The sequence below is a fragment of the Pongo pygmaeus genome, chromosome 3 (genome assembly GCF_028885625.2).
Source record: "Pongo pygmaeus isolate AG05252 chromosome 3, NHGRI_mPonPyg2-v2.0_pri, whole genome shotgun sequence".
NCBI lineage: Eukaryota > Metazoa > Chordata > Mammalia > Primates > Hominidae > Pongo > Pongo pygmaeus.
In genome coordinates, this window is record NC_072376.2 from 179,354,007 (window position 1) to 179,368,499 (window position 14,493).

Sequence of the window (14,493 nt, forward strand, 5' to 3'; positions counted from 1 at the left end):
GTCTTTTGGAACATCAATTAACTCATTAGGAAAGTATTTGAAAAAAGAAGCTCGAAGTTCATAGTGAATCAGAAACAGACAACCTGTCTGTCTGTAGAAATATGCTTTTAAAAAGCATGACTAAAGGAAATAGGCACCGCATAAGGAAGAAAAAAGTTATGTATCTCAACCAGGGCCTCATGACTCATTACCTAAACAATAACTGTGAGAGCTGATAGCTGTGCATATTCTCTTTCTAAATTGTTATGTATTTATAAATTGAATATATATGTAAATTAATTTCTTATTGCCTCTCTTCTTCTTCTGATTATGTAAGTATTGTTATGGGTTGCTAACTTCACAATGTAGTCTTTACGCAATGAAATATTCAGGTAGGACCTCCATCCAATTTGAGGAGAAGGTATCATCTAGTCATGGATACTACCCTGTTGCCCGTAGATGCACACCATTGTTATTGGGACTTTGTGTTTCCTACTGGCTTTGGAAGTGAGAAAATAGTCATGTGTATGAAACATAATTGCTTATTATTTAGTGACAACATAAGATTATTATCATTGCTCTATTCAAATGTGTGTAGCGAAGTAGCCAAAAGAGTGGACTGTGCCAATTCTTAATTGCTTCTTAGCTCTAAATCTGTCTTCCTGTCCTGTGCACTATGATGTAGGAGACATTCTATTGGTTGGTCTTCCACTCGGTGTCGTCCCAGCCAATGGCTCTTCATCCTGGTAGTGAAATTGGATTCAATTTTCAGCGCTTTTTTTTTTTTCCACTCTCAGAGGCAGTCTGTTTGTGCTTCGTTAGTATCAAGAGGCAGTGTCCTCTCCTTAGAGGTGTAAGTTCCAACCCGAAGGGCCCCTCCTCTAAATTTCAAGATTCTAAAAGTCCTCAGCCTGTGACTTTTGTTTCTCCAGTGAGACAGCCAGGTGGAAGGCATTCCCTGGAGAAACTCCAACCAGCCTGCCCACTGGGGTGGAGCCTTGGCAAGTTCACTGACATTTGCAGCCGGGAGGAGCCTGGCCCCTCCTCTTCCCGTGTGGAACCCAGCGTTCAAATGGCTGAGCGGGAAGCGTCCTAGCAGGGACTCTGACAACTCTGTTTCCTTCTTCTCTTCCTTTTCACCCAATAATACCCTGTCTTACTCATTATTCAAATTGTCTATGAGCCTGAATTTTCGTGGCTCTAGGACAAAGAACCCCGTCTTTAACTGAAATAAGGAAAAGTCCTGCAACATTTTTGGCACGCAATGTGGGAGCTCGAGAAGCGGTGAGTGACATGGGGACTCAAAACCTGTCAATGGTTTCTAAGCCTTTTCGTCTTTGGACTTCCGAGCTTACAGAAAACTGCACCCCCACCCCCTGTTGCTCCTGGGGGTCGGGGGACTTTTCATGGACTTTCCTTTCCTTTTTCAGGAGGGACTGGCCAGCAGCGGCTTCCCTCCACCCCCTACTCCATGCGTGGCAGGGAGGTATGGCTCAAGGGTCCCACACGGTGGCCACACACAGTAGCAGCCTTCCCCTTCCCCAGCCAAGGGGTTTTGCTCCATAGGACGGTAATTAAGCTTAAACTTTTCTCCCTGGTGGAGGAACCAATTGCATAAGAATAAGAGGTTCTTCTCCAGGCATTTTAAAACTGTTTTTTCCCTTCTCATCTTCACCCTGTTGGCAGCTAACTTTTAAAGTTTTTTTTTTTTTTTTTTCAGAAAACGTTTTACTAAGCCAGACCCCCTCTCGGCCCTTCTGCGCCCTCCTTTCCCCCAACAAACTATCACCGTGAGTATTCTCTGCAAAGTTTCAGTTGTGAAATCAAGCCTCCATCTTGTTTTATATCCTGAGGGCATGTCTTGTAACTCCAGTGGCAAGGCTTTGTTTGGCAGTCCTGCCTTAGGGAATGTTTCTTTCTGGTTGGATATTTGCATGTTTTCCTACCTCTAAAAGTCCCCACCCAGAGACTAGATTTTTTTTGTCTGCCTTTGTGTGGCCTGTGTGTAATGTCTGTCAAAAAAGCTCTAATTAACTTGGCCTAAAGAAAGACAAATGCTTGGATCTAATATTTTTTAAAGGGAAGATAAAATCTATGGTACTTCACAAGGTCAGGAGATCAAGACCATCCTGGCCAACATGGTGGAACCCCATCTGTACTAAAAATGCAAAAATTAGCTGGGCGTGGTGGCGCGTGCCTGTAATCCCAGCTACTCTGGAGGCTGAGGCAGGAGAATTGCTTGAGCCAAGGAGTCGGAGGTTGCCGTGAGCTGAGATCGCACCACTGCACTCCAGCCTGGCGACAGAGAGAGACTTCGCCTCAAAAATAAAAAAATAAAAAAATAAATAAAAATAAATAAAAACAGCCCTAATGACTGTTGGTAAAATGCATGTCAGATACAAGGTTTGCTAAGTGTTTTAAGGTTAAAAACTGCTTTTTTGGTTTTGAGATCTGTTTGACTTGCCGGCTTCACAATTGGTAAGGCTTGGGGACATATGGAACTAACCACGTCTTTTAAGAAGGCAAACCTTGGCTTTAAGAAGGCAAACCTGGCTGCAGTTAGCACACAATTAAAGCAACTTACCAGGTTTTACCTTAAAGTTAAAGACTGATAGGAGTTAATTGAAACTACTGGAAGTAGCTTTACATGCAAGATGTGAAACAACAGTAAAATGTGTTTTTCAGTAAAAGGTTATAAGAAGGCATGGAAATGTAAACTGCCTAGGGTTAAAGGATTGTTTTAAATTAGATAGAAAAAAGCTGAAAGTTCAAAGAAGTGGTGGAAAAATTGTGGAAATGAATCTTGCAGAAGAGGTTCTCTATGTGAACATACTAATTCAAAAGGGTATTATATGGTTTTTCTGTAAATTGTGCATTGAAATAAAGCATAACAAGGTTTTCCTAAGGCACTAATCTGCTCTTTGGCAAAATTTGTAAAGGATTATACAAGGTTTCTGGTTCTTTAAAATTTCTGAGTCTTCATTTTGGCAAAATAAATAAATTATGGTAATCTGAAATTCTATTTCATAATATCAAGTGCTTTAAACATATTTAAAAGCCTTCCCCAAATCAAACTTCAGTTTCAAAATTGTTTTTCCCGACATCTGGCTTTTTGGATAGTTCAAAGGGCCCCTGGAATGTCCAGAAAAAAGAGGTAAATAGGATTATTTGCCATGTTCAGGTACATGGGATTGCCAAAATAATGTGACTCTTCTTTAGGTTAAATCTTGGGAAATAATGCTAAATATGTTCCAAAATTGTGTGAGATTTCTAAAATTTTAATGTCTAAGTATATGCTATCAATCATAATTACAACTTTTATGTTAAGTTATTGTAAACCATGGATATAACCAAACTTCTTTGTCAATCGTGTTCTTAACTGTAACTACCCTGGGCATTTTGCTATTCACAGACAATTGTTGTCTTGTTTTAATCCTTTTTGAAGATGGTTTATAATGAGCTATAGAGCTCTGACAGGTGCTCTCAAATGGAATTTCTGATTGTATTTGAGACAATCAGGTTTCTGATAACTTTGGAGATTGTGACATTGGAATAAAGAAAAATGTATAGAACTCATAAAGAGTGAAATGTTCACAAATATCAAGCAAAACCAGAGTTAACTAAATGGACTGAACTCAGAAAGGTGAAGCAAATCTTCTTGACTTTTGGTTGGACTATTGCTGATCCTTGTTTTGCTTCTCAGAGTCCAGGAAACTTACTTTGAGCTATTTACAGCCTTTAATAATTGAGTAAGGTATACTCCTATGATCGAAATTTGGAGCATGTTTGTTTCTCTCTGCCTGGTTCCTCTAGAATTTGAAAACTATCTGTGAGCATTGTTATGCCAATATAATTGTCTGCATCAGTGCGATAAGCATCCGTTTTTATTTTGCCAGTAGGACACAATTGGAAAAACTGGTCATTTTACCAAGGTTTTGATTGGAAGTGTATGCTTCCATATAAAGAGTCAGACTTGACTTGTAGAGCTGATAAAAGCCCCATGGGAGACTGGCCTCATGCTCTCATCTACACAGTCCGTGTACAGGGTCCCTGACCTGTGGTCAGTAAAGAATGTCACTTTCTAACAGGTCCAGGAGCTCCAAGTTTATCTTGGGACCATAAGAGGGGAGGATCACCCAACTCACAGGTATTTATAATCTTGGGACCATAAGAGGGGAGGATCACCCAACTCACAGGTATTTGAGCATACATACCCATGGGTGAGCTTGGCTTTAGAAGGTCTTATCTGAGATTCCTTGTAGAACAAACTTTCATCAAAGCCAATCCAAAAGACCTATGTAGAAATAATTATTCTTGCTGCACTTTATGCAAATAATCAGGCCAAGTATAAAACTAAAGTCTATTTTTTCAAACAACTCAGTCCTATGATGAGTTTTTAACAAAAATGAAGACTGGAGAGAGAGAAATCATGTTTCAAAACTTATACATTTGTCATTAAATTCTAAACTCATTGGTTGTTATTAAGTTTTCGCCTACATTTTAGACTAACCTTGTGTGTTCCTGTGAAACAACCAGCAGTATCTGGCTGCAGCTCAGAAAGAACAAAAGGGATGGGTAATGTAAAAATCTGGGTCAATATTCTAGTTCTGAGCAATTATCCTGCAAATCCTGCCAGGTGATGGAATACATAGGGAATAAATAGGGTGCCCATCACCCAGAGGTTTCCTTTTGGAAAAATAGAACAAAGGGAGCTAACCAAAATCAACACCATGCACCCAAATCCTAGCAAGCATGAGTGTAGCCACCAGTTACCTGGGTGTGTCACAAGACATCCATTTCTCTCCCTTGTTGGAGGAGGACTCAGTCCCACTGTTCCCCCTTAGCATTCAGCTTATGATAAGGAGTCCATGCAACCCCTTGAGACACATTTTTTCCTAGACTCAATTCCAACCTTTGGGTTAAAGCCCTAGGAAGGAAAACTGGATCTGAGGTATCCAGAGACAGACAACAAGAGTGGTTAAAAGGCACAGTGCAGGTGAGCAGGGCTGATTCTTGCCAATTAAGCCAAGCCAAGCTTCCTTTTAATGGATAAAGGCCACATTAATATCCATGGCATATATGAGGTCTGGGGAACTCCAAGGCTACTGACAGTAGGGGAAATAGAAGCATAGGTGAGAGCAAATAGTTTCTGTTCTCTAGGCCCCCTCCCTGCTTCATGGGTGCAAGCCGCATTTATACTTATGGCAGCACCTGCCAAGGTCACCGGGACTTCGGGATCCAAGGACGGAAGAAGGGAAAGAGGACACTCTTCCTTCTGTCTCCCACTTACCCTGGTTATCTACTAGGAAGAGAAGGGAACCAGGGACACCTGCTCCCCTCTTTCTAGATGGGTAGCCATTCATCTTCAGTCCTTACCCCTTTCAAATGCATCCTTAACTCCTGGGACTCCTTTAAAGGGTGCTTTCTTTTTCCCTCTCTCCTCCTTGGTTCTCTCTTTACTGATTAATTGTGTCTCCCTACTATGGGACACTTGCCTCAGATGCATCCTCCAAACTGGAAAGAGTTAATTTCCCAAACCTTAAACTAGTTGGTTTAGGATTGGACTCTGGGAAGAAAACCCAGAAGCCTGATATGCCAGCAAAAGGGTAAAGTTTTTTTTTAACCAGTTGGGCTTTTGGACTTCCTCTCCCTTTGCAAACTGGTAAAAGCCCTCTGGGTTTTTGAGCTGTCCTTATCCCTCCCCTTGTTCCCTTTTGATACATATTTTCTAATAACCATGTTTGTCTGTTCTTGCTTTCGGGCCATCAAACTCCAAACAGTCATGCAACCAGAGCCTCTGATGATGGCCTCTTTTGCTGGGAACCCTTAGATAGGCCTCTGAGGGAGATCTGACTACTGTTTTCCCCAAACAGCATCCCCGTCAGCAGGAAGGAGTTAAGATTGGTCTTTGTCCTTTCCCTTAATCTTACAGCAGTTAGATGTACTTCTTCAGAGGGGGAATGAGCCAGCCGGATGGGAGGGGGTCCCTGGAGAAACAACAACCAGCCTGCCCACTGGGGTGGAGCCCAGGTAAGTTCATGAAGCAGGGTAGAGTTTGGCTCCTCCTCTTCCTGTGTGGAACCTGGGATTTGAGCAGCCTGGCGGAAGCGCTCTGGCAGGGACTCTGGTCTTGCGAGAGTCCCTGTTTCCCTCTTTAATTTCCTTTCATCCAGTAAAATCCTGTCTTACTAATCAAATTGTCTGCAAGCCTGAATTTTCATGGCTGTGGGACAAAGAACCCCACCTTTAGCTGAACTAAGGAAAAGTCCTGCAACACCAGCACCAGGGGTAATAGCTCTTCCTGCGCTTATTACTTGAAGTATTTATCCATGTTGCAGTTTGCATTTTTAGTCTTCAGATACTTGTCTCTTTAGCCAGTTCACAATATCAAATTGTCCTCCTTATTTTCTAAAATTGTGGTTTATGCTTTTTTGTTTTCTGATAAAATCATAATTTTTTCAAACATTGCCAACTTTTTTAATATTTAAGAATAAGCTATATTGAAGGGTGGAGGAATCCTTCGTTTTTAGTTGTAAAAATTCTTTGACATGAAATCACACTGTTATAAAGTACTACATATATAAAAAACTTGTGCTGTGAATATTGTACTTAGTATATATTCTATTTAACAGCCTTTAACGTATTTCATTTTAAAATGTACTATACATACATGTCAAAATTGAATTTGGCTCTATGAAATGAGAGATTTGCTTGCAGTCCTTCCTTGGCTTTCTCAGAAAACAATTTTAAGAGAAACAAATACATCCTTAGAAATGAAATAAAGAGAGTTATGCACAAACTTCACTTTGTCCTTAAAAATGCCAGTATCTTTCTAGTTTTTTTTTTAGGTAAGACATGATTTTTTTTCTATTCTATTTAATTTACTTTTAAAATTTGTTTTTATCATTAATACTCTAAACATTTTATTTATTTATTTATTTTATTTTTTTATTTTTATTTTTTTTTATTTTTTATTTTTTTATTTTATTATTATTATTATTATTATTATTATACTTTAGGTTTTATGGTACATGTGCGCAATGTGCAGGTAAGTTACATATGTATACATGTGCCATGCTGGTGCGCTGCACCCACCAACTCGTCATCTAGCATTAGGTATATCTCCCAATGCTATCCTTCCCCCCTCCTCCCACCCCACAACAGTCCCCGAAGTGTGACGTTCCCCTTCCTGTGTCCATGTGTTCTCATTGTTCAATTCCCACCTATGAGTGAGAATATGCGGTGTTTGGTTTTTTGTTCTTGTGATAGTTTACTGAGAATGATGATTTCCAATTTCATCCATGTCCCTACAAAGGACATGAACTCATCATTTTTTATGGCTGCATAGTATTCCATGGTGTATATGTGCCACATTTTCTTAATCCAGTCTATCATTGTTGGACATTTGGGTTGGTTCCAAGTCTTTGCTATTGTGAATAATGCGGCAATAAACATACGTGTGCATGTGTCTTTATAGCAGCATGATTTATAGTCCTTTGGGTATATACCCAGTAATGGGATGGCTGGGTCAAATGGAATTTCTAGTTCTAGATCCCTGAGGAATCGCCACACTGACTTCCACAAGGGTTGAACTACTTTACAGTCCCACCAACAGTGTAAAAGTGTTCCTATTTCTCCACATCCTCTCCAGCACCTGTTGTTTCCTGACTTTTTAATGATTGCCATTCTAACTGGTGTGAGATGGTATCTCATTGTGGTTTTGATTTGCATTTCTCTGATGGCCAGTGATGGTGAGCATTTTTTCATGTGTTTTTTGGCTGCATAAATGTCTTCTTTTGAGAAGTGTCTGTTCATGTCCTTCGCCCACTTTTTGATGGGGTTGTTTGTTTTTTTCTTGTAAATTTGTTGGAGTTCATTGTAGATTCTGGATATTAGCCCTTTGTCAGATGAGTATGTTGCGAAAATTTTCTCCCATTTTGTAGGTTGCCTGTTCACTCTGATGGTAGTTTCCTTTGCTGTGCAGAAGCTCTTGAGTTTAATTAGATCCCATTTGTCAATTTTGGCTTTTGTTGCCATTGCTTTTGGTGTTTTAGACATGAAGTCCTTGCCCATGCCTATGTCCTGAATGGTAATGCCTAGGTTTTCTTCTAGGGTTTTTATGGTTTTAGGTCTAACGTTTAAGTCTTTAATCCATCTTGAATTGATTTTTGTATAAGGTGTAAGGAAGGGATCCAGTTTCAGCTTTCTACATATGGCTAGCCAGTTTTCCCAGCACCATTTATTAAATAGGGAATCTTTTCCCCATTTCTTGTTTTTGTCAGGTTTGTCAAAGATCAGATAGTTGTAGATATGTGGCATTATTTCTGACGGCTCTGTTCTGTTCCATTGATCTATATCTCTGTTTTGGTACCAGTACCATGCTGTTTTGGTTACTGTAGCCTTGTAGTATAGTTTGAAGTCAGGTAGCGTGATGCCTCCAGCTTTGTTCTTTTGGCTTAGGATTGACTTGGCGATGCGGGCTCTTTTTTGGTTCCATATGAACTTGAAAGTAGTTTTTTCCAATTCTGTGAAGAAAGTCATTGGTAGCTTGATGGGGATGGCATTGAATCTGTAAATTACCTTGGGAAGGATGGCCATTTTCATGATATTGATTCTTCCTACCCATGAGCATGGAATGTTCTTCCATTTGTTTGTATCCTCTTTTATTTCCTTGAGCAGTGCTTTGTAGTTCTCCTTGAAGAGGTCTTTCACATCCCTTGTAAGTTGGATTCCTAGGTATTTTATTCTCTTTGAAGCAATTGTGAATGGGAGTTCACTCATGATTTGGCTCTCTGTTTGTCTGTTATTGATGTATAAGAATGCTTGTGATTTTTGCACATTGATTTTGTATCCTGAGACTTTGCTGAAGTTGCTTATCAGCTTAAGGAGATTTTGGGCTGAGACAATGGGGTTTTCTAGATATACTATCATGTCATCTGCAAACAGGGACAATTTGACTTCCTCTTTTCCTAATTGAATACCCTTGATTTCCTTCTCCTGCCTAATTGCCCTGGCCAGAACTTCCAACACTATGTTGAATAGAAGTGGTGAGAGAGGGCATCCCTGTCTTGTGCCAGTTTTCAAAGGGAATGCTTCCAGTTTTTGCCCATTCAGTATGATATTGGCTGACATTTTAAAGGAAGTTTATTCGTCTTTGTCCTAATGGGAAGATTTTTGTATGAAATTTCACAAAATTAGATGAAGAACTCTATAATTCCCTAAGCAGAATTCCTATAGGTTCTTATTACACAAATTAGCTTTTCAAGTGAGGTGAGGTAGTAGCTGCAGCACTAGGTAGGGGCTTCATGCCGCTTGGCAGGTAGGGGAGGGCTGGAGAAGAGGAGGAAGAAATAGTCTCTTGTCTTATTCTTTTAGTTCCTAGAGTTTGTGCTAGTGAAATTCACAGGAATCGTCAATATATTTCTGTCTGCGTATTTCTTAGCAGATCATATAACTCCTTTTGATATGGTATCCTCTTGGGTAATAGTTTAATTATTCTATGTATAGACTTATAAAGCTTAATAAACAGGACATGAAGGAAGGTTTAAATGTTATTGTGAGTTCCCAATGTCAGTGAATAGATTATGATTTTTAATAGATTTAAAATAGATTTTGATTTGTTTGGGGACTATCTTAGGATGCACAGAAATGCTGTTCTTTGTATTACGATTGTGGATGCTTCCTCATTTGTAAAATCTTAGCAGTTGTAGCTTATAGAGCATTTCTCTTTCCTAAAGAGATTTCTACAAGGAGAGGAACTGCTAGATTGTTAATGATAAGGTTTGCTTCTTTTTCTTAGGTACATGTGTTTCTGGTATAAATACTTACCTGAGTTGCTGGTGTTCCTTGCTGAGTGAACATGGTTGCTCATTGACTATTAATAAATGTTACTCTAAACATTCTAAATATTAGAACAACAGTTTTTAATGAAAATAAAATAAGATATAAAAGAAAAATCCACCAATAAAATGAATAAAGTTTTCTGGGGTTTTTTTTTAGGTTACTCTCTCCATTGGGTCTTAAAGTTAACATGGGACAAGGCATCTCATGCTAGATATTTTGAAAAAATGGTGTTTTTACTAAGAATTAATTTCTAGTTACATTAATTCATTCAACAAATATTAACTGGGTTCCACTTTTTTCCAGGCTTTATTAATGTTGTACCATATTTTTTTCAAATGATTATTTTTAGGCCTTAAAATCCCGTTATCAGTATGATTTTTTTCGTGGAGTTTTCATTTTGTTTTGTTTTAGTGATAGAATTGAGCTTTTCTTTTATCTGCTTTTCCAATATTTTCTTACCATTTAACTTTGATAAGAAAAATTTCATAACTGGATGTCATTTTCATATATCAAGTAAGGAGCTATTGAAAGTAACATATACCCACATAACAGGAGTTTACATTATAAAAGACTTAATTATCTAATGTAACAAAAATTCCACTTCCTGGGTTGTTTCAGTGTCTCAGTGGCGTCTGGTTGCAGCATCCGCATTTAGATGGATTCTTTTTTTTTTTTTTTTTTTTGGTGAGATGGAGTCTTGCTCTGTCGCCCAGGCTGGAGTGCAGTGGCGTGATCTCGGCTCAGTGCAACCCCTGCCTCCCTGGTTCAAGTGATTATTCTGCCTCAGCCTCCCTAGTAGCTGGAACTATAGGCTCACGCCACCACGCCAGGCTAATTTGTTGTATTTTTAGTAGAGACGGGGTTTCACAGTGTTAGGCAGGATGGTGTGGATCTCCTGACCTCGTGATCGGCCCACCTCAGCCTTCCGAAGTGCTGGGATTACAGGAGTGAGCCACCGCGCCAGGCCCTAGATGGATTCTATTGACTTTTTGTCTCATGGTCACAACTTGACTGCCAGAGCAATCTGCATCATATCTTCTCACAACCATGTAAAATACAAGAACATGAAAAAAGGTTTCTCTGTCTCTCCCTATTCCTTCCTCCCTTGTTCCCCATTCCTTTACAAAGAGAAACATCTTTTCCTTAGTACTCCAGCAGATTTTCTGACTCGTATCAACGCCGAAAACAGTCATGTCTAGCTTTAGCCCTAGAGGAGATTGGGGAATAAAATACCTCTCTCACATTTAGCCTCTTTAGTGAGAGACAGGCAAGAAAAAGAATCAAATGGAAAAATTTGCTGGGTAAGCTACCAATGGGGTCTGCCATAGTTGGTTCTTGGAATAACAAATAATGGAGTAAATATCCATAGAAACACATTCAGCCAGTAAGATAGGCTGAAATTAATGCCATACAGAGGAAGGGTTGTTAAAAGAATTTGCTCCAGGTGTCAAATATTCTACGTGTGTCACTGAAATACAGTGCAGTGTTCTTATGAAAACATGTAAAATATGTCAAAATGATTGATACAGTCCCTGCCACACATTAGTTGCTCAATAAACATCAGTCTCTAACCTTTAATATATCATTTTTTGCAACATGTCTTCTAAATTTTGCCCCCAAAGGTGGCTTTATCAGATCTAGTTTGGTTACTTAAGAAACAAAACAAAAGCAACAAACAAAAAGAACACCTAAAATTCCTATATTCATAGACAATTTTACTTTTATACTCAATATGAAAACCTTTTAGCTATTATTTTAATTTATGTGGATAAGATCTTTCTCCCTCTTCTCTCTTTCTGTTTCATATTTTTCTTTCTATAATTTTCCCCCATGCCTGAGAAACAATGTATATCTGCATATACTTATATTTGTTTAGATGTAAGCATAAGGTTGAAATTTGTAATTTAAAATCCAGCAATAAAATAGTCATACAGTTTTCTACTTGTTTTAAATACTTCAAAACATTTAGTTTTTTTCTAAATATTACACATAAATTTAGTCATAATCCTGTTTTATTTTAATATAAAGTTTGTTTCTAGACATAATTTTGACTGCTTTCTGCATTTATATGAACATGTAATATTCTATTCCTAAATAATTGTACATGTATTTTGAAACCAGGAAGAATATTTTAGGCCATCTACATATCAATTTATGAGTTACGAAACAGAGCACTCCCTCAGAGAGGTGAAGCATTTTGTTCATCAGCTAGTTGGAGGCGCTACTGGCCTAAATCATAAATTATCACAATGCAAAAGAAAAACTTTTGGTTTTGTTTGCCTCTACTAAGAAAATCTTTCCATAATTTCTTATTACACATACAAAAGTTCTTCATCAGTGCTCTATATTTCAAAATATGTTTATATATATATAATTATTATATATGTATATATTAAATAATCATACCAGATGTTAGCCAATAAAAAATAACAAAATCATTCTGGAAAATTCAAACAGCAAAACAATAAACAAAACAGAAACAAAATATAATATATCATATTAGATAAAATAATGTTTGTTACTGTAAACTTAGTGTGGTGTTAAAGTTCTTGTTCTCCTAGCAAAAGTGCTTGGGTTCAAAATCCTACCAAGAGTTATGACATGATCAATACCTGTAACCTCTCTGGGACTCAGTTTTTATTATGTATAAAATGGAGGTATCAGTAACATATACCTCATACAGTTATTATGGGATTAACTTAGTTTATACATGCAAAGCATTTAGAATATGACTTAGGAAGTAAGGAAGTAGGAAGCATTAGCTATTATTCTATTAACACTACTACTGTTATTGACACTGGTGATAATACCTGTCATTTTTGTGTTTCTAACTGGCTGTCTACATTGTGCACACTTTACACACATATCTCCTTTAATACAAAAATTTTTAAATTGGGATCTCTAATTTAGGAATAAATAAACTCAGTTGCAAAATTCAAATACATATCCAAAGTCAAAGAACTATACTCCTAACTACCAGCCATATTCTTCATTAGTGTCCTGTATTTGAAGGGCAACTCAAGGTGAACGGGAAAAGTAGATGTTAATAGGCAGAGAGGCTGGAGAAAAAAATATTCAGAAAAATAGTGAGAAAAGAGAGGAGGAAAATGAACAGAAGAATAAGTAATAATGAGATTGTGAGTTAAGATAGGGCATATTGTGTTAGAGAATGCCAGTTGGGGGCCATTAAAAAACTAAACCTGCCCTATGGAGTCCTCATGTGCCATATTTTAAGGGCATAAAGAGTGGTAACATGTATTAATCTATTGAAATTCTTAAAATATGACAAAAAAGTATTGATAGTTATAGTCCCATTTCATCTGAGAAAGTCAGTTGAATGGAGAAGATTATTCCTTAACTTCCCTGTAATGCTAAATAAAAGACAGTAGAAGATATTTAATTTTAGTTATATTTAAAAAGATATCCACCTATAACCATATAAGTTTTTAAAAGACAGCCTAACTCCTTTTATTTATTTATATTCAATTTTTGATTTAAATATTATTGATGTAATTTAAATATTAAATAGATCATATTACTTTGAAATCATTTTAATTGTTGAAATTAAGATGTTTATAGTATTTGCTGACTTTGAAGTATATCTTGCTTACCAGCCCAATGGATATTTTGATCATAAATCCAACAAAGGCTGGAATTGATGTCTATACTATCTCCTTAACAATGTTTATATCAGCTTAATAATTTATAGTCTTTCAGACCAATTTATAAGTATTAATATAAAATCAGTAAGAGTATTATTCTTTGGAAAGCTGGCCAGTTAGATCAATGTTAACTATATTCAAAACACTTATTTTTGGTTTTAGTAGAAATAAGAAATTCCATACCCAGTTTTTTCATTTAATTCTTCTACCCATGAGTGATTTTCTCAAAGGTCATATTTTCTCTCTTATCTGAAGAATTAATTCTTAAGATAGATCAGCTTCTTAAATGATCATCTTTATTCAACATAAAAATCAAAACCCAGTGAGTTCTGACACTTTGTGGTTAAGTCCCTGAACACTAGAAATGCAGTTCCTAATATAGAAAATAAATGATAGCCTTTTATATCAGTGTTTTTGCCAGACCATTGAATCTTATTGTAAAACAGACAAACTATAAAATTCAGTGGCTTGCATAATTATACCTCAAGACACAATGAACAAAATTGAACATCTTTAAATGCTCTTGTTCAAATAAATAGTTCAGTATTGTGGAAGATGTAGGTAGTAATTGTGCTGAATGCAGTTGAATTTTAAATTTAGTCATCCTAAAAGAATATATTTAAATACGCAATGTTTCATAGTACCAAAAGATAATAGCCAAAAATCTTAAGAAAAATTTGAAGAAAATACTGTTGATTATATTTCAGGTACAAATGTTCTTTATTCAACCTATATTTCTTGGCTACCTGATGTACTTAAATAAAGGTATATGGAAATTATATGGCCCTTTCCAGAGGTAACTGTTTTATATTAGATACTGTAAAATAATGACCTTTTACAGCGTAAACTGAAAAAGTGCAAACTACTCTTTCAGGAAATTTGCTCTTGAGCCAAAATAAATTCTTTGGTAAATTTTAAGAAAATTTTTCTATGTGTAATCTACTTAATTCAGTGAATCATCATCAGCAGGTATGTCATTCCGTTTTTTGGAAAGGAGTAAAATGGGGAT